Source organism: Heterodontus francisci, chromosome 17 (assembly GCF_036365525.1).
Source record: "Heterodontus francisci isolate sHetFra1 chromosome 17, sHetFra1.hap1, whole genome shotgun sequence".
NCBI lineage: Eukaryota > Metazoa > Chordata > Chondrichthyes > Heterodontiformes > Heterodontidae > Heterodontus > Heterodontus francisci.
In genome coordinates, this window is record NC_090387.1 from 49283735 (window position 1) to 49306865 (window position 23131).

Genomic DNA, 23131 nt, shown 5'->3' on the forward strand with positions numbered 1-23131 from the left:
AAAAGTCTCCTACAGTGAACAAGGTTTAAGAAGAATACTGGGCTTCAACGAAAAGCAAGATCTACCTACAATCAAGGACCCTACAGCGAGCTCGAAGCACAGTAAAAACCCCTCTTCAGAGATTGCCTCAAACCCCTCCATTTTATTTGTCATCTGCTCTTTTCTGTCCCTATTTGCATGTGTATATCACGTGTGCATGCTAGCGTGGGCACATTGTATATCCATAGGCGTTAACTGTATTACAGTTTAAGTTTAAAGTTTAATAAATTTCACTTTTCTTCTTTAAACCTAAGAAAAACCCGATGAACTCATTTCATTGCCTTATAATTGGAAGGCTGTGAACAAGGATTCACAAAGGGGGAGCTCAAAACACACTGTTTAAAATTAAACCCTGTTACAATAAGACAAGTTGAAGATAGTAAAAGACCCCTAGACACCTTTCTCACCTGGTTATAACACATGGCTTCTCTGTACTTTTTGTATTTATTTCATAGTGAACTTGCCTTCCTTGCCATAGCAGAGCCAAACCATTCTAGATCAGCTTCCAGCATGAATAAGGCAGACATTGTTTTCTTGAAAGCACCAAGCATAATTTTACAATATATACCCTAGTTAATGTGGCCTAGTTGTGCAGTAGGTTTATACCATATTTTTCATACTCTTTGTAGCAAATAGTGCGGAGCAACTCCTGATTTATCAAAGCACATGCTCAGCACCCCAAAAGCTTTTTTTTTAAATCATTGATCTTGTGGTCTCAAGCTTATCATTGCATCTGTGTTCTACAAAGAATTAAGAATTGTTTGATTGAGTAATCTGCCAAAGTTTAACAGCATATTTGGAATCTCTCAACTGCCATCCATATGTAGCAATCATTCTTTGAATACTCGAGACAGAGCAGATTGAGGTTGTATGAAAAGTTCATGTGTTGAGCCCAAGTTGTTTCCAGATGCAGCTACAGACAATAGAATCATAGAAAGTTTAAGGCACAGAAAGAGGCTACTTGGCCCATCGTGTCTGTGCCAGCTGAAAAACGATCCATCTATTCTAATCCCACCTTCCAGCATTTGGTCCGTGGCACTGCAGCTTACGGCACTTGAGGTGCATATCCAGACTCCTTTTGAATGAGTTGAGGGTCTCTGCCTCAACTACCCCTTCAGGCAGTAAGTTCCAGACCATCACCACCCTCTGGGTGAAAAAAAACTTTTCCTCACCTCCCCTCTAATTTTATTACCAATCACTTTAAATCTATGCCCTCTCGTCACACACTTCCCTGCCAAGGTGAATAGACCTCACCTCCACTCTATCCAGGCCCCTCACAATTTTGTACATTTTCAGCCTTCCCTGTTCCAAGGAGAACAACACCAGCCTATCCAATCTTTCCGCATAGCTGCAATTTTCCAGTCCTGCAACATCCTCGTAAATCTCCTCTGTACCCTCTCTAGTGCAATTACATCCTTTCTGTAATGAGGTGACCAGAACTGCACACACTACTCAAGTTGTGGCCTAAGCAAGGAATTATAAAGTTCCAGCATAACCTCCCTAATCTTGTATTCTATACCTCAGCTAATAAGACTTCTTAACCATCTTATCGACCTGTCCTGCTACCTTCAGGGATCTGTGGACATTCATTCCAAAGTCCCTTACTTCCTCTACATATCTCAGTATTTTCCCATGGTGATGGTACTGAGGCTCTGTACTGTGACGTATCAATGAGAAATATTTTTAGCCAAATTGATAAGTTAATATAGATACTATATACAGTTTTGGTCACCTTATTTTAGGAGGGATATACTTGCATTGGAAGGAGTTCAGAGAAGGCTCCCTAGGTTGATTCCTGGAATAAGGGGGTTGTCTTATGAGGAAAGAATAAGCAGGTTGGGCCTATACTCAGAGTTTAGAAATTTGAGAGGTGATCTTATTGAACCGTATAAGATTCTGAGGGGGCTTGACAGGGTAAATGCTGAGAGGATGTTACCCCTCATAGGGGAATTTAGAACTAGGGGGCACAGTTTCAAATTAAGATGGAGATGAGGAGCAATTTCTTCTCTCAGAGGGTCGTTAGTATTTGGAATTCTCTTCTCCAGCGAGCAGTGGATGCTGGGTCATTGAATATATTCAAGGCTGAGTTAGACAGATTTTGGATTGACAAGGCAGTAAAGGGTAATGGGGGACAGGCAGGAAAGTGGAGTTAAGCCCACAATCAGATCAGCCATGATCTTATTGAATGGCAGAGCAGGCTCGAGGGGCCTACTCCTGCTTCTATTTCTTATGTTCTCCTGTTCCCTTTTATGCCAGGTAGTTGGTTGTTTGCTGATAAACTCTTCAAAAATATAATGCTTCATCCTCGATATTGTTCTTGTGCCCTGATACTCCTTCTATTCGTAGCCTGGTTTCCCCATCACTATTCTCCCCTAGATGATCCATTGGTTGTGGGACCATTTCGTTCTGTCTATAGCTTGATGTTTTGATATTCAGCGTGCTGGTAGCCTTGTGTAATAACTTCACTAGGTTGATGCCTCATTCTAAAGTCTAGTCTAGTGCTGTACCTGGCACACCCTTCTACATTGAAACAGGATTGGCCTGTTGGCTTGATGGTAATTGAGGAGTGAGTAATGTGGCAGATCATGAGGATACAGAGGGTGTCCTTAAAGTGAGAACAAGACTTTGACTCTGGCCAATCCTACGATGTATGCGACTGGTAGGTTGATGAGGAGAGGTCAAGTAGGTTACTTCCCTTCAGGTGGATTCCCTTACCTCTTGATTCCCTCTAGTGCATCTATTTTACCAGAGTATGACATACCCAGGAAGGCTGATGGAGAAGTCTGAAATCGGCTGATAAACATTTTTCTGCAAGCATGACTATATCAGGCTATTGCTTGACTAGTCTGTGAGACATTTTTCCCAACTTGGGCACCAGAGCCCAAATACTAGTGAGGAGGAATTTGCAAGATTGACAAAGTTGAGACTGCCCAAGTTTTATCCCGATACAGTTGTTGCTGATAGGTCCATCCATCCATTATTTTTTAAATACATGGTAGCAACTGTTTACAAAATGAGTGGCTCTTGGGCAACTTTAGACCGTATGTAGCGTGGGACTGGAGTCATATATAGGCCAGACCAGATAGAGTAACAAGTGCTCTTTCCTGAAAGACATCAGTAAACCAGTGACTGTTATTTAACCCATATTGATTGTGAGCTGTACATTACATCAATTAGATTCTTATTTCACACAACAATGAAAAAATTCACTGGTTTGCTCATTTTACTCAGGTCTTCATAATAATAAAGCATTTGAATCCATGACCTAATTTCGTGCACACATGTTCCAATCTCCGGCATGAATTGGTATGGAATTTCAAAATACATTGGAGCAAACAGAGAAACAGAAAGGGTGTCACCCTAGATCATCCTCAAAACAACAGGTGAAACGACACAAAACAGCATTAATCTGAAGGCCTTGTATCCCAGGTAGATGTAATGAATACGCAGAAGAGGAAAAAAAGTGAAAAAGCAAAGAAATACTTGCTTTTATCTCATTTACTCTATCCAGAATTCAGAATATCATCCTAAACAAAGTTCATTCCACATTTGACTACCGTGCCTAGACTGAAATATTTCATGTCACAAAAAAGAAAATTAACCAGGCAAAGTCTGCAGTACATTAATCACGGATGCAACTAATATTTTTAAGTTGAAAAACCGGAAGTATGATGGCTTGTACAAAGACTCAGGAGACACAACAAAAGTCACTGATTATTGTCCAACATCCATCCTTCCCATAATTTCTTTAGTCCCAAGGGAATTCACAATTGGCCCATGGGAAAATTATTTCAAAACAAAAGGACTGTTCATTGATTTCACAATGTCAGTCTGACTTGTTGTAGACCCACACAAATGAAATTACACTGACGTACAGCATGAGCAAAATCAGCAAGAACCTCAATAAACATATTTTATTCCGAGTCAATATTCTGAACTTGGCCAAAACCAGGTAACTATACATTGGTTTGGTATAAATTGCTTTGCCATAATCTTTCACTAAATATTAATTGATATCTTACATATTTTATGTAACAATGCCAAATAATTGTTAGATCGAAACTCCTTCCCATGAATGTTAGGAGTTCCTCAGGGATTCATTATTGGTCAGTTGCTTTTCCAACAGTAAATGATACAGTGCCCTCGTACATTTAAATCACCACTATATGTAGCTAACAATGTGCTCCATTACTTCTCCCAGGTCACAGAATAGCTTTCTGAAGTTTTACTGTACAATGTGCCACAGATTGGTCATTATGTGGAAACTCATCTCTCTCTCTGAAAATCATAGGTATGATTCTAATTAGGTTCATAAAGTATGAAGACAAACATGTATGGATCTGAAATTTATTTATGATTAATGTGTTATTTTGAAATAATCAATCCCTCCAAAATTTAGTGATTCAGTGATGAACAATGGTAAATTATTTATCGCCTTTCCTATTATAATACACTTACTCTTTCAAACTATGTCCCAAACATGAGAAAATTTTATCATTTTACTTCCATATCAGTTGAGTGCTTCGTAATATGAAGAGAATTCCTTAAAGAATGAGGTTTTGAGTTTGATGGACAGCAATTCAGGCTCAGAAAACTGAATTTTTTTCAATCATAGGTTTAGCTCCAAATATTTGTGCAATGATTCTGAAGACATCGAACCAGCAGGCAAGCAAAATTTCCAGTAACTTCCGGGGCATTATTTACCTTTGATTATAATGAAACATATTCCAGCTGCCAGGTACCAACTCCTGCCAGTCTGCTGTATTGGTATATTGAAGTCAATGTTTATTTCCAGGTCAAGTAATAATTAGTTGTACAGGGATTAAATAGAAAAACTAAACTATTTAGCAAATAAGTTTAATTTAGACACCAAAACACCAATGCATTGCTGTGATTGTTTAAAAATGTTGTTGCAGGATCATCAGTAAGAAATTAACTTTTGTTGGTCGTTTAGCTTGGTTTGAAATACTTCTGAATTAATCTGTATAATCACCAGCATTGCATCATAGTTTTTATAATGTAATTTGCTCAAGTAAATTTGAATAGATGAACTATGGCAGCAGAAGACATGGAGTCAGATTGACAATAGGTCCAGAAAAAAGTTTAAAGTATGGATTAGATTAACCGTGGCAATGTTAATTAGAGATAGCCTTTTCAAATTTATTTTATGGAGATATTCAAAATTAAATGAGTCCAGGCAACATAGAAGAGAGTCTGTTTTTAAAATGTCCTACTGAATAAAACCCCCAATCTGATGCTCTATTTGTAAATATAACAAAAGATAAAATTTTAATTGATAAAATGTCAGTATGTTTTAGGTCAGCAGCACAGAACTTGTAGCAAATATTTCAAATACAGCCTCCTCCTGGTCAGTATCCTGGATTGGAGAGGATGACATTATAGTGAAATTTAAACAGAAAATGCAGGAAAAAAAAAAAACACAGCAGGTTCAGCAACATATGAGAAGAGGGAAACAGAGTTAACATTTCAGACTGGTGACCTTTCTTCAGAACTGCTGAAAGGTTATTGACCTGAAACATTATCTCGGTGTCTCTCGCCACAGATGCTGCCTGAGCTGATGAGTATTTCTTAACATTTTCTGTTTTTATTTCAGATTTCCAGCATTTGTCATATTTTGCTTTTGCTGTTATAGAAAATTCTCCACAGAGCCACTCAATAATTCTCCCGACATTGGCCAAGTAGTTCCCAGCAGAAGGGGTTGCATCCATCAGCGGAAAACCTCCACTGGAAAGAGAAACATTGATGTAAATGTAAAATTTAACTTTCTGCCCATTTCACTGTATTTACAAATGTATGAAACTATAGTGCTGTCAAACCAGATAAACATGCCACTAATTGCAGGTCATGAGTCATGCCAAGATGCCCAGAAACAAGACTGGAAATCCAACCTATAGTTTTTATTGTAGTCTGAGATGTTTCACACATCTTCCAGTTCTCTGGCAATGTAGAGAGATCCACTTCTGGCTTTGTTTTAAATTGCACATTTCAAAAATATAATCTTCAAAAGAATAATTGACTTGTTGGAACAGACAGTTTCTATGCCAACCTTTCTTACCATTGTTTCGGAGTTGGGAACTATCAGTAAAATGAATATAACATGCTGCCTTGTTTGTGTTGTAGACCACAATATTACAAATTATAGAAAAGTATTTTTATGATCAAGCTGTTAGGCAAATGCAAACTAGGAAGAGAGTTCAGTGTTATCCTTGGATGGTGCGGAGAGAGAAGGTAAAAGGGCAGGTTTTACACCTCGTGTGATAGCATGAGAAGGTCCCAGTTTCTCTATCTCTGATGCATCAGTTCTGATGATGCAACCTTTCACAACAGCGCTTCAGATTCGTCTTCCTTTTTCCTCAATCAAGGATTCCCACCACTGTGGTTGACAGGGCCCTCAACTGTGTCCGACCTATTTCCCACACTTCCGCCCTCATCCCTTCCTCTCCCTCCCAGAACCGTGACAGGGTTCCCCTTGTCCTCACTTTCCACCCCACCAGCCTTAACATCCAAAGGATCATTCTCCGCCATTTCAGCCACATCCAGCATGATGCCACCACCAAACACATCTTCCCTTCCCCTCCCCTCCCCTGTCAGCATTCCAAGGGGATCATTCCCTCCACAACACCCTGGTCCACTCCTCCATTACCCCCTCCACCTCGTCCCCTTCCCATGCAATCCCAGGAGGTGTAACTGCCCTTTTACCTCCTCTGTCCTCACCATTCAAGGTCCCAAACACTCCGTCCAGGTGAAGCAGGAATTTACTTGTACTACCTTCAATTTAGTACACTGTATACACTACTCACAATGTGGTCACCTCTACATTGGGGAAACCAAATGTAGATTGGGTGACCGCTTCACGGAACACCTCCACTCAGTCCGAAAGCATGACACCAAGCTTCCAGTTGCTTGTCATTTCAACAAATCACCCCTGCTCTCAGGCCCACATTTCTGTCCTTGACCTTCTGCAGCATTCCAGTGAACATCAACGCAAGCTCGAGGAGCAGCACCTCATCTTTCAAATTGACACTCTACAGCCTTGCAGACTCAAAGAGTCCAATAATTTCAGAGCATGACTGGCCTTTTTATTTTTTTTTTATTATTTTATTTTTTAACCATGTGCCTGTTTTTCATGTTTGTGCTTTTGGTCAGAGCTGTTCATTACTCTGCCATAAGCACTCTCTCTGGACTAATGCTTTGACTTCCAACACAAGCATTAACACTGTCTTAGCCTTTGTCCCATGACATCTTTGTTATTTAATCTCTGCTGCCCTCTGCCCTATCACACACCATTCCTTTTGTTCTCTTCCCCGTCCCCCCCACCATGCCGCCACCACCACCCCCACAACCCCCCACCACCACCACCACTGCACTTGCTTAAAACCTAATACTTTTCTAACCTTTGCCAGTTTTGATGCAACATCACAGACCTGAAATGTTAACTCTGCTTCTCTCTGCACAGATGCTGCCTGACCTGCTGAGTATTTCCAGCACTTTCTGGTTTTATTATATGCCACTGCAGCTTTGCACTATGCATTTAGATAAAGGCTTGGATGCTGCTGCTAACAGAACAATCTTCAGATTGGCTCATTATTTACTGATCAGTTTGATGTTTGTACCTACTCACAGCAGATTTTTCTTGTTTTATTACATTCATATGATACTTTTATTTCAGGCTCACAAAACCCAGCTCAACTAGATAAAAATTTACCAGTTACAATTGGCTTTGGAAAAGCAATGTGTTGTGAGAACAAGAAGGGATGCAATGCTCATCTGTGCAATGGTCCAGATTTACCACATTCTCTGTGCTAACCTTGAGGCAGTTTTACACAGAATAATGTTGCGTACATTCATGAATCAGGTTCCCTTCATCAATATATCCTTCTCATAAACCTTTGTATGAAAGTGGGCAGCATAACAAACACAATCAGGCTATTTAGCTACCTAGAGAGAAATACATACACAAAATGAATAAAGTTTGGTAAACAAACAAGAAATGCTGGAAATACTCAGCAGGTCTGGCAGCATCTGTGGAGAGAGAAGCTTTGTTAACGTTTCAGGTCAGTGACCTTTCATCAGAACGTCTGATGAAGGGTCACTGACCTGAAACATTAACTCTGCTTCTCTCTCCACAGATGCTGCCAGAGCTGCTGAGTATTTCTTGTTTGTGTTTCAGATTTCCAGCATCTTCAGTATTTTGTTTTTATTTTAGTGAATAAAGTTTGGTGTTGTTTTTCAAATTTAAGCAATTAATATCGGGAATCAGTGATTAATAAAGTCCACATTGAGTGTCATAAATCAGTATACTTTTTATCAACTTATTTCTTGGTAATTAAAATGCACACTACAAAATCATATCTGCCTCAATGTCCCTCAATTTAAGGTATTCATTCAAAATTCACAGTACCACCTAATTTACCCCACCACCAGCATTTGAAACAAGTCAGTAGAATTCCCAACCATCCAGCACCAATATCAAAAGTGTTTCAGCATCACACTTACAATTGATCTCATACAAACTCTTGATGGCACTACTACATTTTAATCACTCATAGGCACCGTTACTTTCTGCAACAATGCAGTCAAACACAAAAATATTTCATTGGAGAGTGTTAATGCCACATCTAAAACTAGAGATTCAACCATAAACAATTCAAAATTTCTTATTTAAAAAGTACTAAGGTGGAGAGCTGTAACTCACATACACCACATTGCAGATTGCTCTTCCTCATACCATCAAGCTCAAACACTCTTCCCATTAGATCATATGGTTGGAGATAGTTTCTGAAGTAGGTTGGGGCAAGACCATGGAGAGATCTGAAAGTGAAAATTTTGATATCAATTCACTGAGCTGCAGAGAGCCACTGGAGCTAGCCAAGGGGAAAGAGGGGAGACTGTGGTCGCATATGAAAATGGACACCAGCCACAGTTCTGGATTTGCTAAAATTTTAAAAGCGAAGGCAAAAAAGCAGACAGGAAAAACACTGATTATTGGAAAATTGGTGATAAAGGCACATAGTTTCAGCAGTGATAGGGATAAGATAAAGGTATACATAAGCAGTGCACTGGAAGAGGTAATCTCGATAATGGAGCAAATGCAGGGTTGAAAGCTCGGCTCTGAAACAGGTGAAACACTGAGGATGTATGTCACAGGGTTCAGACAGATGGGCAAACAGGTGCGTTGATGAGTCAGGTCCATGGCATGTTGGAGCTGGCAATGGTCAAACAGGATAGCTTCAATTTTGCCAACATTGAATTGTAGGAGGTTTGACTCATACAAAATTGAAGTTGGGTAAGCAGTTAGATAGTACAGCAACAATGCCCCTCCCCCCAACTCCCCCAGGAACCTGCTGGGAGGCCACCAAGGTTACCTGGCAGTCTCCCCATGTAGCGGCGGGCCCTCCCAATACAGGCAAAATGCCCATAGGGGCATGACACGACCATTAATTGACCACTTAAGTGGCTCAATTGATCACACAGTGGGCAGCTGAGCTGCCGATCTCCTCACTGCTGTCAATATGCCACGGTGGCAGGGAAACTTCAGGCTCCCCTCTCAATGCCTTCCCCTGCGATATTGCCAGCCTTCCCATCTTCCAGCCTGACTCCAATGGCCCTGGAAAATTTAGCCCAACATTTTTTCTCAATTCATTCTACACAAAAATTACTAACTGCAAAACTCTATGTACACCACTCAGAGATCGCAAATAAAACATTTGTTGGCACAAGGTTTTCAATAAGACTCTTGAACATTGAAGTCAGATATCAGAGGTTTATTAAGCATAGAGTACATGCATACAGTACTAAAAGATACACATAAAAAGGTAGTAGTTACAAGCATTGCTAATTAAGGTTGGTTGTGAATTCAAATGTGTTAAAGGACTGAGAGACTGAGCTCAGAACTGTAAGATACCAAACACCCATACTGCCAGTTTTTATACCTTTCTGTTACTCTCTGTGACAAGCTACACAATGCTGCATTACATAATTATATAAAATGTAATACAACTCCATAATGGAAAATTTAAGTGAAATCCCCTGTAAATAACTTTAGCTTTCCTTAATTAGTTCTTTTTTCTGTTGGGGGAAATTATACTTATCAATAGTTTCAGTCTTGTTCCATATAGTTGATATGCTATCAAGTGAAATCTTTAATTATAAGTTTGCCTTTGTTTCTGTATCATTTGTACCAATTAAAAAGGATGATGTAAGCCCAGATGTTTTTTTTTTCCAATCAACTGTTTTCCACACTGTTAACAAATGATTAAAGTTGTCTGAAACTTATGAATCAGTATACAATGGCATGTCTTAAAGTTTCAAACCTTCATCCTGAATTACATGTTCTGTGAATGAAGGTGAACCGGTGGATGTATTGTACTTAGATTTCCAGAAGGCATTTGATAAGTTGCCACATCAAAAGTTATTGCAAAAAATAAAAGCTCAAGGTGTAGGAGGTAACATGTTGGCATGGATAGAAGATTGGCTAGCTAACAGGAAACAGAGAGTAAACATAAATAGGTCATTTTCTGGTTAGCAAGATGGAACGAGTGGCATGCCATAGCGATCAGTGCTGGGGCCTCAACTTTTTACAATTTATATTAATGACTTAGATGAAGGGACTGAAAGTATGGTTGCTAAATTTGCTGATGACACAAAGATAGGTAGGAAAGTAAGTTGTGAAGAGGACATAAGGAGGCTACAAAGGGACATAGATAGGTTAAGTTAATAGGCAAAGATCTGACAAATGGAGTATAATGCGGAAAAATGTGTAATTGTCCACTTTGGCAAGAAGAATAAAAAAGCATATTACCTAAAATGGTGAGAGATTGCAGAGCTCCGAGATGCAGAGGGATCTGGGCGTCCTGGTGCAGAAATCACAAAAGGTTGGTATGCGAGTACAGCACATAATTAGGAAAGCTAATAGAACATTATTGTTTATCGTGAGGGGAATTGAATGCAAAAGCATGGAGGTTATGCTTCAGCTATCCCCCTCTCTAACAAGTATACCGTTTTGGATACTGTTGGGGGGGATGGCCTATCAGGGGAAAACAGCAGCAGCCAGAGCAGTGGCACCATGGCTGGCACTGTTGTTCAGCAGGGAGGGACAAAGCGCTGAAGAGCAATAGTTATAGGGGACTCTATAGTCAGGGGCACAGATAGGCGCTTCTATGGACATGAAAGAGACTCCAGGATGGTATGTTGCCTCCCTGGTGCCAGGGTCAAGGATGTCTCTGAACGGACAGGGGGCATTCTGAAGGGGGAGGGTGAACAGCCAGACGTTGTGGTACACATCGGTACCAATGACATAGGCAGGAAGAGTGACGAGGTCCTGCAGGGAGAGGTTAGGGAGTTAGGTAGAAAGTTAAAAGACAGGACCTCTAAGGTTGTAATCTCGGGATTACTCCCTGTGCCTCGTGCCAGTGAGGCTAGAAATAGGAAGATAGTGCAGCTAAACACGTGGCTGAACAGCTGGTGTAGAGGGAGGGTTTCAGATATCTGGAACATTGGGATCTCTTCAGGGACAGATGGGACCTGTACAAGAAGGACGGGTTGCAGCTAAACTGGAGGGGCACAAATATCCTGGCTGAGAGGTTTGCTAGCGTCACTCGGGAGGGTTTAAACTAGTATGGCAGGGGGGTGGGAACCAGAGCAGTAGGACAGCAAGTGAAATAAATGAGGGGGAACTAGTAATTAAGGCCAGTAAGACCAAGAGGAAGAGCAGGCAGGGAGATGTTGCGGAGCACAGCGGGACTGGTGGTCTGAAGTGCATTTGTTTCAATGCGAGAAGTATAACAGGTAAGGCAGATGAACTTAGAGCTTGGATTAGTACTTGGAGCTATGATGTTGTTGCTATTACAGAGACTTGGTTGAGGGAAGGACAGGATTGGCAGCTAAATGTTCCAGGATTTAGAAGCTTCAGGCGGCATAGAGGGGGATGTAAAAGGGGTGGGGGAGTTGCATTACTTGTTAAGGAGAATATCACAGCTGTACTGCAGGGGGACACCTCGGAGGGGTCATGCAGCGAGGCAATATGGGTGGAGCTCAGGAATAGGAAGGGTGCAGTCACAATGTTAAGGGTTTTCTACAGGCCTCCCAACAGCCAGCGGGAGGTAGAGGAGCAGATATGTAGACAGATTTTGGAAAGATGTAAAGGTAACAGGGTTGTCGTGGTGGGTGATTTTAACTTCGCCTATATTGACTGGGACTCACTTAGCGCTAGGGACTTAGATGGAGCAGAATTTGTAAGGAGCATCCAGGAGGGCTTCTTGAAACAATATGTAGATAGTCCAACTAGGGATGGGGCCGTACTGGACCTGGTATTGGGGAATGAGCCCGGCCAGGTGGTCGAGGTTTCAGTAGGGGAGCATTTCGGGAACAGTGACCATAATTCCATAAGTTTTAAGTTACTTGTGGATAAGGATAAGAGTAGTCCTCGGGTGAAGGTGCTAAATTGGGGGAAGGCTAATTATAACAATAATTAACAAGGACAGAGAAGGGAATCTATGTGTGGAGCCAGAGGAAATGGGCGAGGTACTAAATGAGTACTTTGCATCAGTATACACCAAAGAGAAGAACTTGGTGGATGATGAGCCTAGGGAAGGGGGTGTAGATAGTCTCAGTCATCTCATTGTCAAAAAGGAGGAGGTGTTGGGTGTCTTGCAAAGCATTAAGGTAGATAAGTCCCCAGGGCCTGATGGGATCTACCCCAGAATACTAAGGGAGGCAAGGGGAGACATTGCTGGGGCCTTGACAGAAATCTTTGCATCCTCATTGGCTACAGGTGAGGTCCCAGAGAACTGGAGAATAGCCAATGTTGTTCCTTTGTTTAAGAAGGGTAGCAAGGATAATCCAGGAAATTATAGGCCGGTGAGCCTTACATCAGTGGTAGGGAAATTATTAGAGAGGATCCTTCGGGACAGGGTTTACTCCCATTTGGAAACAAACAAACTTATTAGCGAGAGGCAGCATGGTTTTGTGAAGGGGAGGTCGTGTCTCACTAATTTGATTGAGTTTTTTGAGGAAGTGACAAAGATGATTGATGAAGGAAGGGCAGTGGATGTTTTCTATATGGACTTCAGTAAAGCCTTTGATAAGGTCCCTCATGGCAGACTGGTACAAAAGGTGAAGTCACATGGGATCAGAGGTGAGCTGGCAAGATGGATACAGAACTGGCTCGGTCATAGAAGACAGAGGGTAGCAGTGGAAGGGTGCTTTTCTGAATGGAGGCTGTGACTAGTGGTGTTCCGCTGGGACCTTTGCTCTTTGTAGTATATAAAAATGATTTGGAGGAAAATGTAGCTGGTCTGATTAGTAAGTTTGCGGACGACACAAAGGTTGGTGGAGTTGCAGATAGTGATGAGAATTGTCAGAGGATACAGCAGGATATAGATCGGTTGGAGACTTGGGCAGAGAAATGGCAGATGGAGTTTAATCCGGACAAATGTGAGGTAATGCATTTTGGAAGATCTAATGCAGGTGGGAAGTATACAGTAAATGGCAGAACCCTTAGGAGCATTGACAGGCAGAGAGATCTGGGCGTACAGGTCCACAGGTCACTGAAAGTGGCAACCCAGCTGGATAAGGTAGTCAAGAAGGCATACGTCATGCTTGCCTTCATCGGTCGGGACATAGAGTATAAAAATTGGCAAGTCATGTTGCAACTGTACAGAACTTTAGTTAGGCCACACTTAGAACATTGCGTGCAATTCTGGTCGCCACACTACCAGAAGGACGTGGAGGCTTTGGAGCTGGTACAGAAGAGGTTTACCAGGATGTTGCCTGGTCTGGAGGGCATTAGCTATGAGGAGAGGTTGGATAAACTCAGATTGTTTTCACTGGAACGACGGAGGTGGAGGGGTGACATGATAGAGGTTTACAAAGTTATGAGCGGCATGGACAGAGTGGAGAGTCAGAAGCTTTTTCCCAGGGTGGAAGAGTCAGTTACTAGGGGACATAGGTTTAAGGTGCGAGGGGCAAAGTTTAGAGGGGATGTGCGAGGCAAGTTCTTTACACAGAGTGTGGTGAGTGCCTGGAACTTGCTGCCGGGGGAGATGGTGGAAGCAGGTACACTAATGATGTTTAAGAGGCATCTTGACAAATACATGAATAGGATGGGAATAGAGGGATACGGGCCCCGGAAGTGCAGAAGGTTTTAGTTTAGGCAGGCATCAAGATCGGCGCAGGCTTGGGGGGCCGAATGGCCTGCTCCTGTGCTGTACTGTTCTTTGTTCTAGAGGGCATTGGTAAGACTACATCTGGAGTATTGTGTACAATACTGGTCTCCTTATTTAAGGAAGGATGTAAATGCATTGGAAGCAGTTCAGATAAGGTTTACTGGACTAATACCTGGAATGGGCGGGTTGTTTTATGAGGAAAGATTGGACAGGCTAGGCTTGTATCCGCTGGAATTTAGAAGAGTAAGAGGCGACTTGATTGAAACGTATAAGATCCTGAGGGGTCTTGACAGGGTGTGGAAAGGATGTTTCCCCTTGTGGGAGAATCTAGAACTCAGGGTCACTGTTTAAAAATAAGGGGTCACCCAATTAAGACAGAGATGAGGAGAAATGTTTTTCTCAGAGGGTCTTGAGTCTTTGGAACTCTCTTCTTCAAAAGGCGGTGGAAGCAGAGACTTTTAATATTTTTAAGGCAGAGGTAGATAGATTCTTGATAAGCAAGGGGGTGAAAGTTTATTGGGGGTAGGTGGAAATGTGGAGTAATCAGTTCAGCCATGGCGGAGCAGGCTCGAGGGGCCGAGTGGCCTACTCCTGCTCCTAATTCGTATGTTCGTATGAAACTGACTATTGCTGCAAAGTGATACCTGAAATTGACCAGTACTTCCCTGTTTAACAGGCAATAGCTAAATGTTAATATTACTACAATATAGAGAGAAATCAATAGCCATATAGCGTCAATAGACTTTCAGGACAGTCTGATCAACCTTTTCTTAAACATTCCTAACAACTTAAAATAAAATTCCATTAAAAAGCTTTAAGCTAATGCGTACCATCTACAAGATGCAACAACTCGCCAAGGCTTCTTCGACAGCACCACCCAAATCTGCCAACTCTACTGCCTAGAACAAGGGCAACAGGTGCATGGGAACACCACTAACTGCAAATTCACTTCCAAGACACACACCATCCCGAGTTGGAAATATATCACTATTCCTTCACAGTCAAAATCCTGGAACCCCCCCCCCCACCTACCTAACAGCACTGTGGGTGTACCTACACCACATGGACTGCAGCAGGTCAAGAAGGTGGCTCACCACCACCTTCTTAAAAGCAATTAGGGATGGGAAATAAATGCTGGCCTTACTAGTGATTCCCACGTTGCATGACAAATAAAAAGAATTAAAAATGCAATATATTTAACAGCACAGAATGGAAGCATGATTATTTCACTGGTGAGTTTGGCCAATGCAAACATTTGCAATATGACAGCTTCGGAGTTATGTGACCAGCCACAACCTCACAGCCTTTATATTTCACAGGCGTGCCAGAAGGAAAGAAAAACATCTGCATTGCAGCCATCAAAAAAGGTTTTTGATCTTTGAAGAGGATGATTTAGTTTATGGAGTGAAGGAATAAGCTAAACAAGAATGATATAGAGAACAGTAAGTGGGTAATTATAAGAGGAAAATAATCATGCTGTTGTGTCCCTATCATAAACCATCAGTTGCAAATCTCAAGTCATCTGAAATCTGAGATAAGTCTATCATCATTGCAATCATTCCCACAAACTCACCAGCTACAGCTGTTCTATTTTTACTCAAAGGTGAATTGTAACAAGGTGCTGTATACTTCTTTTGATGCAATAGGCACCATGGCTAACACTGCCATTCAGTTCTGCAATGACATTGTCAAATAGGTCTTGATTTATAATAACTTCTGAGTAATTAGTCAAATTTAATCTTCAATATTTGATTTAGAAATTTTCTCACATACATGCGATAAGATATGTGCCACTTAAGGACTTTGGAGGAAAAAAATAGAATGCAGCTGGACCTAAATGGAATCGGGAGGTGGGGGTGTGGGGAGATGGACTCATGGCTGGCAGATGTTTCTGAATATAGATACATGTAGCAAAATGCACTTAGGTAGGGGCAACTTCAAGCATGTATATACCATGTAAGATTGCATGCTCAAGGCTGCTGAAATGAGAGAAGGACCTGGGGAGTATAGTGCATGAGTTATTAAAGGTTCATCACCAATATCATGAGGCTATTGTGAACGCAAATAGGATGTTAGGATGTACTGCCAAGACAACTACATATAATACAAGAAGCACTATCCTTTTTTTGTATGAACTCTTAATCAGACCACATCTAGAAAAGTGTCCTGTTTTGATCCCCTCAAATGCTGAGGGATATGCACCCTGGAAATGTCCCATAGGAGACAGCCATAACACTGATGCCTAGTTTAAGGGCCGTAAATACTGGGTCAGGCTTAGAGCTGGGGAATTTATTTTAGGAAGAGCAAAGATTTATTTCAAAATGACATGATTGAGATCTTTAAAATCATGAAATAGATTTAGCACTGATAGACTATTCACACTGCATTATAAAGAACCAGGGAAAATAAATAATAGTTGTAAAAAGCATTGAACTAGGTTAAATGCGAGCAAGTAATTCTATTTGCAGAAAGTTATTAACCAGTGGAATAAGTTCCCTGCATGATTCCAGGTTTACTGCAAACCTAAAAGGGAGCAGAATAATTTCCTGACTTTATAAAGTGTGTCACTGGGGATTGTATCACCCCATCTCCTGGAGCTCACCCGATTGCTTTTGGAGGGTCAGACAGCAATTTCCCCACAGATTTTTCAAGATTATGACAGGTTGAGAAAAGATAGACAAAGAAAAAGCTGTTCCAATTAGTTGATGGTACAAGGACACAGATTTAAGGTTTGGGGCAAGAGATGCAGAGGGGATGTGAGGAAGCCCCTTTTTGTAAAAACACAAGGAGTGGTACTGACTTGAAGCATTCTGCTTACAAGGGTGGGGAAGCAGAGGCGATCAATGATTTCAAAAGAAAATTGGATGGGCACGTGAGGGAAATATACTTGCAGGGCTATGGGGATTGGCGGGGAGATGTGAAGGGGTTAACTGGATTGCTTTACAGAGAGCCAGAATGGATTCGATGAACCAAATGGCCTCCTTCTGTACCATAATGATTCTGACTCTATAAATGTCTCTCTGTCTCAGGAGCAACAGCAAGGCTGTGGTTGGAAGTTGTTGGGGATAAACCGAGATGATGATGTGTGTACATTATACCGCGTCACTCTTGCCCTTTCCCCCCACGTATTGACCAGTTCGTTCAGTGTCTCTGCACATCTTTCAATTTGTGTTTGTTTCCCTTCCTGTCCTGTCGTAATGATTCATGCAGGGGTAATGTTTCACGGATCTAAGCCACCTTCGTGTTCATACACTTTATGAAGCACATTGCAACCAAGTTCAATCATGTTCTCACCCATTATCAACACAATTTGTTCTTCCTAGCCCAAGCATGCTGTAACTGGGAGCACCCACTGCTGCTGATGACTCAGCTAAATCACCCGAGGTTTGCATGCTCTACTTGGCTTAATTGTGCATTTAACCAATAACGATACAAATTTACGTCCCCCACTTTTTTGAATAAACGTTAGCTACAAGTATAGAAAATAGCGAGATAAATTCCACTGCCTTTTCCATTCTAAATTGTACAAGAAATTGCCGCACACTCACTTGATGTGCTACACATTCTACTTAAACATTTTACAAAAAAGTAGAATTTATTGAAAATAAGAAGTCCAGATATTTTAAAGAAATTGTGAGGATAAACCCCCATTAACTAATGAACTCTTCGTAGGTTAAACGATCAGAGAGCAGGTGTCTATCCTTAAATCCCACCAAGAAATTTTTACATGTTTTACTTGTTCCTGTTCTTGTGAACGCCTCGGCTTTTAGAGCTACTTTAAATCCTACGTTGTTCCAGTTTAATATCTTGCTTGCAAATATATTTCTTGCACAGTTAATTTAGACGTGCTGTTAAGATACACAAAACATCGCTGAAAAATAAAATATATAAAAATCTGCGAGGGTTTTAGATTTATAAATGTATCTGATGTGTTCTGAAAAAAAATTAACGTGGCCTCAGCCATATATATCTCATTCACACAGATATTGATAGAAGCAGCAGCGTGGGAACTCCGAGCCGGGTAACCTCACAGGACTTGTATTTTGAAAACTTCAACAGCCGAAATGACTCGAGAGAGAGAGCGCTGTAAACCTCGACCAAACAAAAAAAAACAAACAGAAAACGAGGCGCTGTCGCCAAGCACCGCTTTGAAAAAAGTGACAGAATTAAAGTCAGTCAGTCAGGTTCAATAATGTTGGCAGCAGCCGGGCAGGTCGAGATACTCTTATTAGATAGATTTGACTCCAAAACAGGTTCATCGGTACTGGGTCTGCAGAATAAGCATGAGTGAAAACTAAGGACAGGAATACGTATTACATAGCCCAGTAACTTAGTGCAAACTTACTTACCACTCCTGGGCGCGACCAGAATCATTAAATTGCAGCTACCAGAGGAATTTCACTCCTGCCAGTGTTTTGTTGTTGTTCACCGACCATGTGACGGGTCCCCTCTCGATGCCTAAGAATAATTCAGTCTAAATCAAAGCTCATCACTTTCTAACTGAGGTCGTGCAATGGAAACTTATTTCGCTGCGCCCCACGTAGCGCTTGCGCGTGTCGCGGCTGGTTGCCACGGACGCTGTGGTCGCCATGGACATGATGTCAAATTCCTGATCAATTTCAATTCGGCGCCAGCCCCGTGTTCCAAAGGATTTATACAAAACATAGATCGCAACATTGTATTTTAGAAATTATTATCGAACATCCATTTCTTTGGTGTGATAGTTGATAAATTGTCTGATAAATCCCATTGTTGTTGGTGTTTTATTTTAGCTCCTTGTTCCATCTAAGAGTGAATCTCAGTCATTTCAGTCAGAATCTCCAGTGCACAACCCGAATGACCCAGGCATTTGCATTAACCCTTAATGTACTGCGTGTTATCAGGACTCTGTGACCAAGGAGTAACTGCCCTCCAGATATCTATTTACAAACTACATAGAAATACATAGAACTTACAATGCCGAAACAGACCATTAGCCCCAACCAGATCATGTCGTTTACCCTCCACGCGAGTAAATAGGCCTGATCGCATCCACCTCCCTTGTTCTCTTGCGTGACTCCATTCGCGTGACTGCTGGGTACGGCAGGGTATACAGTGTCTTGTTGAATCGGATAACATTATGATATAGTTGGGAAGGTTCCCTTTGCTTTTGTTTGGATTTTATTTTGTTTACGTTGAGCTTTTGGTTTGATTGGACCATAATTTCTTTTTGATATCAGTGATGCCCTAAACAGAACACTAATGCTGATTCTTGTTTGGTGACACGAAGGGAACCCAGTGTCCCCGCTATTGGCCCATCAAAATAGACTTAAACAATCTCCTCTTGAATGTTGACATGTTTCTGCCATATTTCTGGTAAGCCTGGAAGTGAATTCCACAGCCTCACGTATTTGTAACAAATTTTCTCCTGCTCCCTTTGGTTCCTCAATTGCTGGAAACTGCGTTTGGCGGTCAGTGTTGCTCCAAAATGCCACTAAAGCGAGGTTGATATGTGTGTTTATTAATTTGAAGTGAAAAGTGTTACCATTTAGATATTTTGTCAAAGTGCTTCAAATTGCGACTACAAGGCTTGGCATCTCTTCTGACCGCTATATAAAACTAAAGAAGTAGCATTCCCACACTGGCAAGTACCTGAGTGGTAGGGATTATTCCAGGGTCGAGGCAGAGAAATCATACTGCCCCAAGATAAACCATCGCTCCCATGAATTAAGGTTTTAAAAATATGGAGATTGTGAATTTGTTAATTCATCACGAACCGCACAAATCGTATTATTTCAAAATTACCAACAGCGGGATTTCGAGGACGTGTTCAGTCACATTTGGTGGCATTTTTAAAAAAGGATGGATGTGCTTTTGATTACCACGCCCCAGTTTCTGAAAGCCTTGGTCATTGTTTCTGATTTTTGAGGATCCAAGTTGTACATTCTTCACCCAAGATCCATTTTCCCCAGCATCTATATTTATCTTCTGTAATCCAGAGCCAACCTCATTTTATACTCCAACGCCTCAACTACTCCACAGCCAGCACGATGTTATCAACTTGAATGAAGCATTCACCATTGGATGGAGCTGACATAAGGTTCCGCTTACAACTGGTAAATGCTTGCCACATTGTGAAAATGTACATTGGTAAATAGATACTCTCAATTTAATCTTTATATTCGTGTATACACGGAATGGGAGATTGAGGCCTTTTTACATTGCACAGCGCAGCAATCTCATGTTGAAAATGTCAGTTTGCAGAACCAAATATCTATTTGCCAGGGATTCGTTAAAATAATTGTTAGATTCCTAAAATATCTCAAATGCGCGCTGTTCATCGATAAATGGTCTCTGTACAGGAAAACCAGGAAAAAGCAATAATTACTGAAGTAACTCAAATACCTGGATCTAGAGAGCACCGCAGGAGGTAGTTTATATTAGGTTAAAATAATTAGTTGTTATAATAGCTCTACTTGGTATAATTTCAAAATAACTTGTCCAAGAATATAGTGCCAAACTCGTTTACTTTATTTAATGATACAGAATAATTGCGTTTGACTTATTAATATTCATAGTGTCACTATTCCCAGTACGTTGATAGATTTGTCCAGGGAACGACCTTCGTAAACAAATATTCCGGCCATTCTCAATTGGAAATGTAATTAAATAGTTACGAATAAATTACGCCAGTTGCACAGAGTCCCTCAAACTTTTACTCATATAGCTCCAGACAACTTCAGCACAATGTATCTGAGTTTACGTCCCTCGACTACTGACATTAGCCAGTATGGCTTTTTGTCATAATCAGGGAAATTTTCCAAGCTATGTTTCCCGGCTGAAGAGACTGCTAGACATAATTGATTGATTTGTATTGTGCCTTTTTAATTGCATGTTATTATTCTCTGAATACGAGATAAAGTTTTTTTATCACGCATTTCTGGTAAACAAGTTATTTAGATAATAGATGGAGCGAGTTTCTTCTGTGTGAAAAATCTCAGTTTAAGGACAAATCTTGCATTGTTATTTTGATCCAAATGAACGCAATGTTTACCAATGAGGTAAAAGTCGACAGCCAAGCACGTCAGCCTGGGTCGTTATCTCCTCCGAAATGAACACAAGGCTGTGATAAAGTCTATTGGCGGGTGGCCCTTGTTAAATGGCACAGCAATAAATAAGACTCTGGATTCAGCCCTAATGCCAATTTAATTACTTGATTGAATTTTCTATCTAGAAAAGGCACAGTCACTCTGCTGTTACTAGAAAGTGCAGCTCTCTTTTCAAGCGGTGAATGAATCGATGCTTTAGTAGTGCTGAAGATAGCCAAAAGTGTGTTTTTTTTTAAACACTGAAATGGTTGCCTTCCAGTCTATGTTAAAATTCGAAAACTCAACACAACTGTTTCTCTGGTTTCCCTGAAATAAACAATTGGGGACTTAAACTAAACGCAGAATTTGCGTTAGGGGCTGTTGTCAAAATCCTAACAAGGTGCGCTGTATTTACCTGCTGGAGGTTCAAAAACTTTAACTATGAAATCTCTCCAGCAATGATTCCAGACCAGTACTCATCAACGGGGAAAGGTCAAACCTTTCGCATACTTATATAGATCCGGTTCCAATAGAATAAAGGATAAACGGAAACTGGCTATCGCGGTCTGGCTAAAGCTTGGATTGAAATGTTAGCTGGGTCCAATTGCATCTATCCTGTGTGTTAGATGACTGGGGAGGATCTGATATATTTCCCCACTTAAACATGAGGAAGATCTTGTAAAATTGGGATGGTAGTACGGCGGGAATATGCAAGGAAGAGACAACACAATGCGGATTGCTTGCGATACTAGACTACTACATACAGATGTCCCTCAAATCAATTGAATCAAAACTTTAAAGGAAAGCTCATCCAAACATATAAACAAAACGGAATAATGTAATTCATCAAAGCACAATCCTGTTAACCTGAAATAAATCAACTTTGCTCAGAAGAGATCAAGCCATTTTCTACCAATACAGCTGCAAATGCAGCATCTTTCATTATGTAAGTGTTAATTTCCCCCACAGGAGCTAATTAAGCTGTTCGCTGCAGAAGTGAGTTGGGAGTTACTTAGATCAACCGCAGTCAAGCCCGGTGCTCCCTGTCCTGTCATTGGTTTCCTCGAGCATTAAAACGTGACTTTCAGATTTTACATCTAAAAATGTTTGTATTCCAGCCTTGGCTCGTTGATGAATAAATACACCCTGCATAGTGAGGCCTTTTTCCCCATTGTGTCAGATTGTTCTATTAGACATATTCTGGAATCCTTTTTGCACAACAGTAATTTAGAACGCGTACTTGTGATCTCTCGCCAGTTGTACAAATACAATGGGAACTTAACGCTGCAGAAAATAAACAGAATCTAAATTATTGCTGAATCCAATCACTTAAATTTCTGCTCTTTTGTATAAAATCAAATTGGAACCAAAGAATCTGGCAGGAAAAGGTGTTGCAAGCTGATCTATAGTCTGCAAATTGAAACCCAGTTTCACATACCTCTACACAGTTGAGTGCAAGAGGACAATGTGCTTAAAAAAAAATCAGGCTAATAACTATAAAGAGTGCTGTCCACGAAGGAGGCACAAATGACCTGAAGCGAGTGAGGACGGTGGCCTTTGGACTCCTCAAAACATCTTACGACTCAAGTGTTCAGGAACAACATGAATTTAAACTAAATTAAAGATAGCTTAACCCACGCAGGCGCACATTCCAAGAGATTATTTTAAGATAGCGAATTTTAAACAGCAACGGTTGTATCTAATAGTTTGTCTTCACCAGAAAATCCCGTCACTCTTTCAAAAAAAATCTTATTGCTTTGAAATATCCCAATCACGACACTGAACCGAATTGTGTTCGCGATTACCAAGCACACGGAACAGTCATGCGCCAATCATGCG

The 23131-nt window shown here is 41.0% G+C and overlaps 1 protein-coding gene across 1 annotated transcript in view; it reads right to left on the bottom strand.

Moving 5' to 3' along the window:
• The window catches only part of LOC137378589 (uncharacterized), a 639386-nt gene extending 620143 nt beyond the window's left edge, over positions 1 to 19243 (bottom strand). The window contains exons 1-2 of the mRNA XM_068048892.1: positions 19181 to 19243; positions 8756 to 8871 (exon numbers count right to left, since the gene is read on the bottom strand). The gene's annotated coding sequence lies outside the window, so the exon portion shown is untranslated. The remainder of the gene's footprint in view (positions 1 to 8755; positions 8872 to 19180) is intronic.
• Positions 19244 to 23131: the final 3888 nt, after the last annotated feature.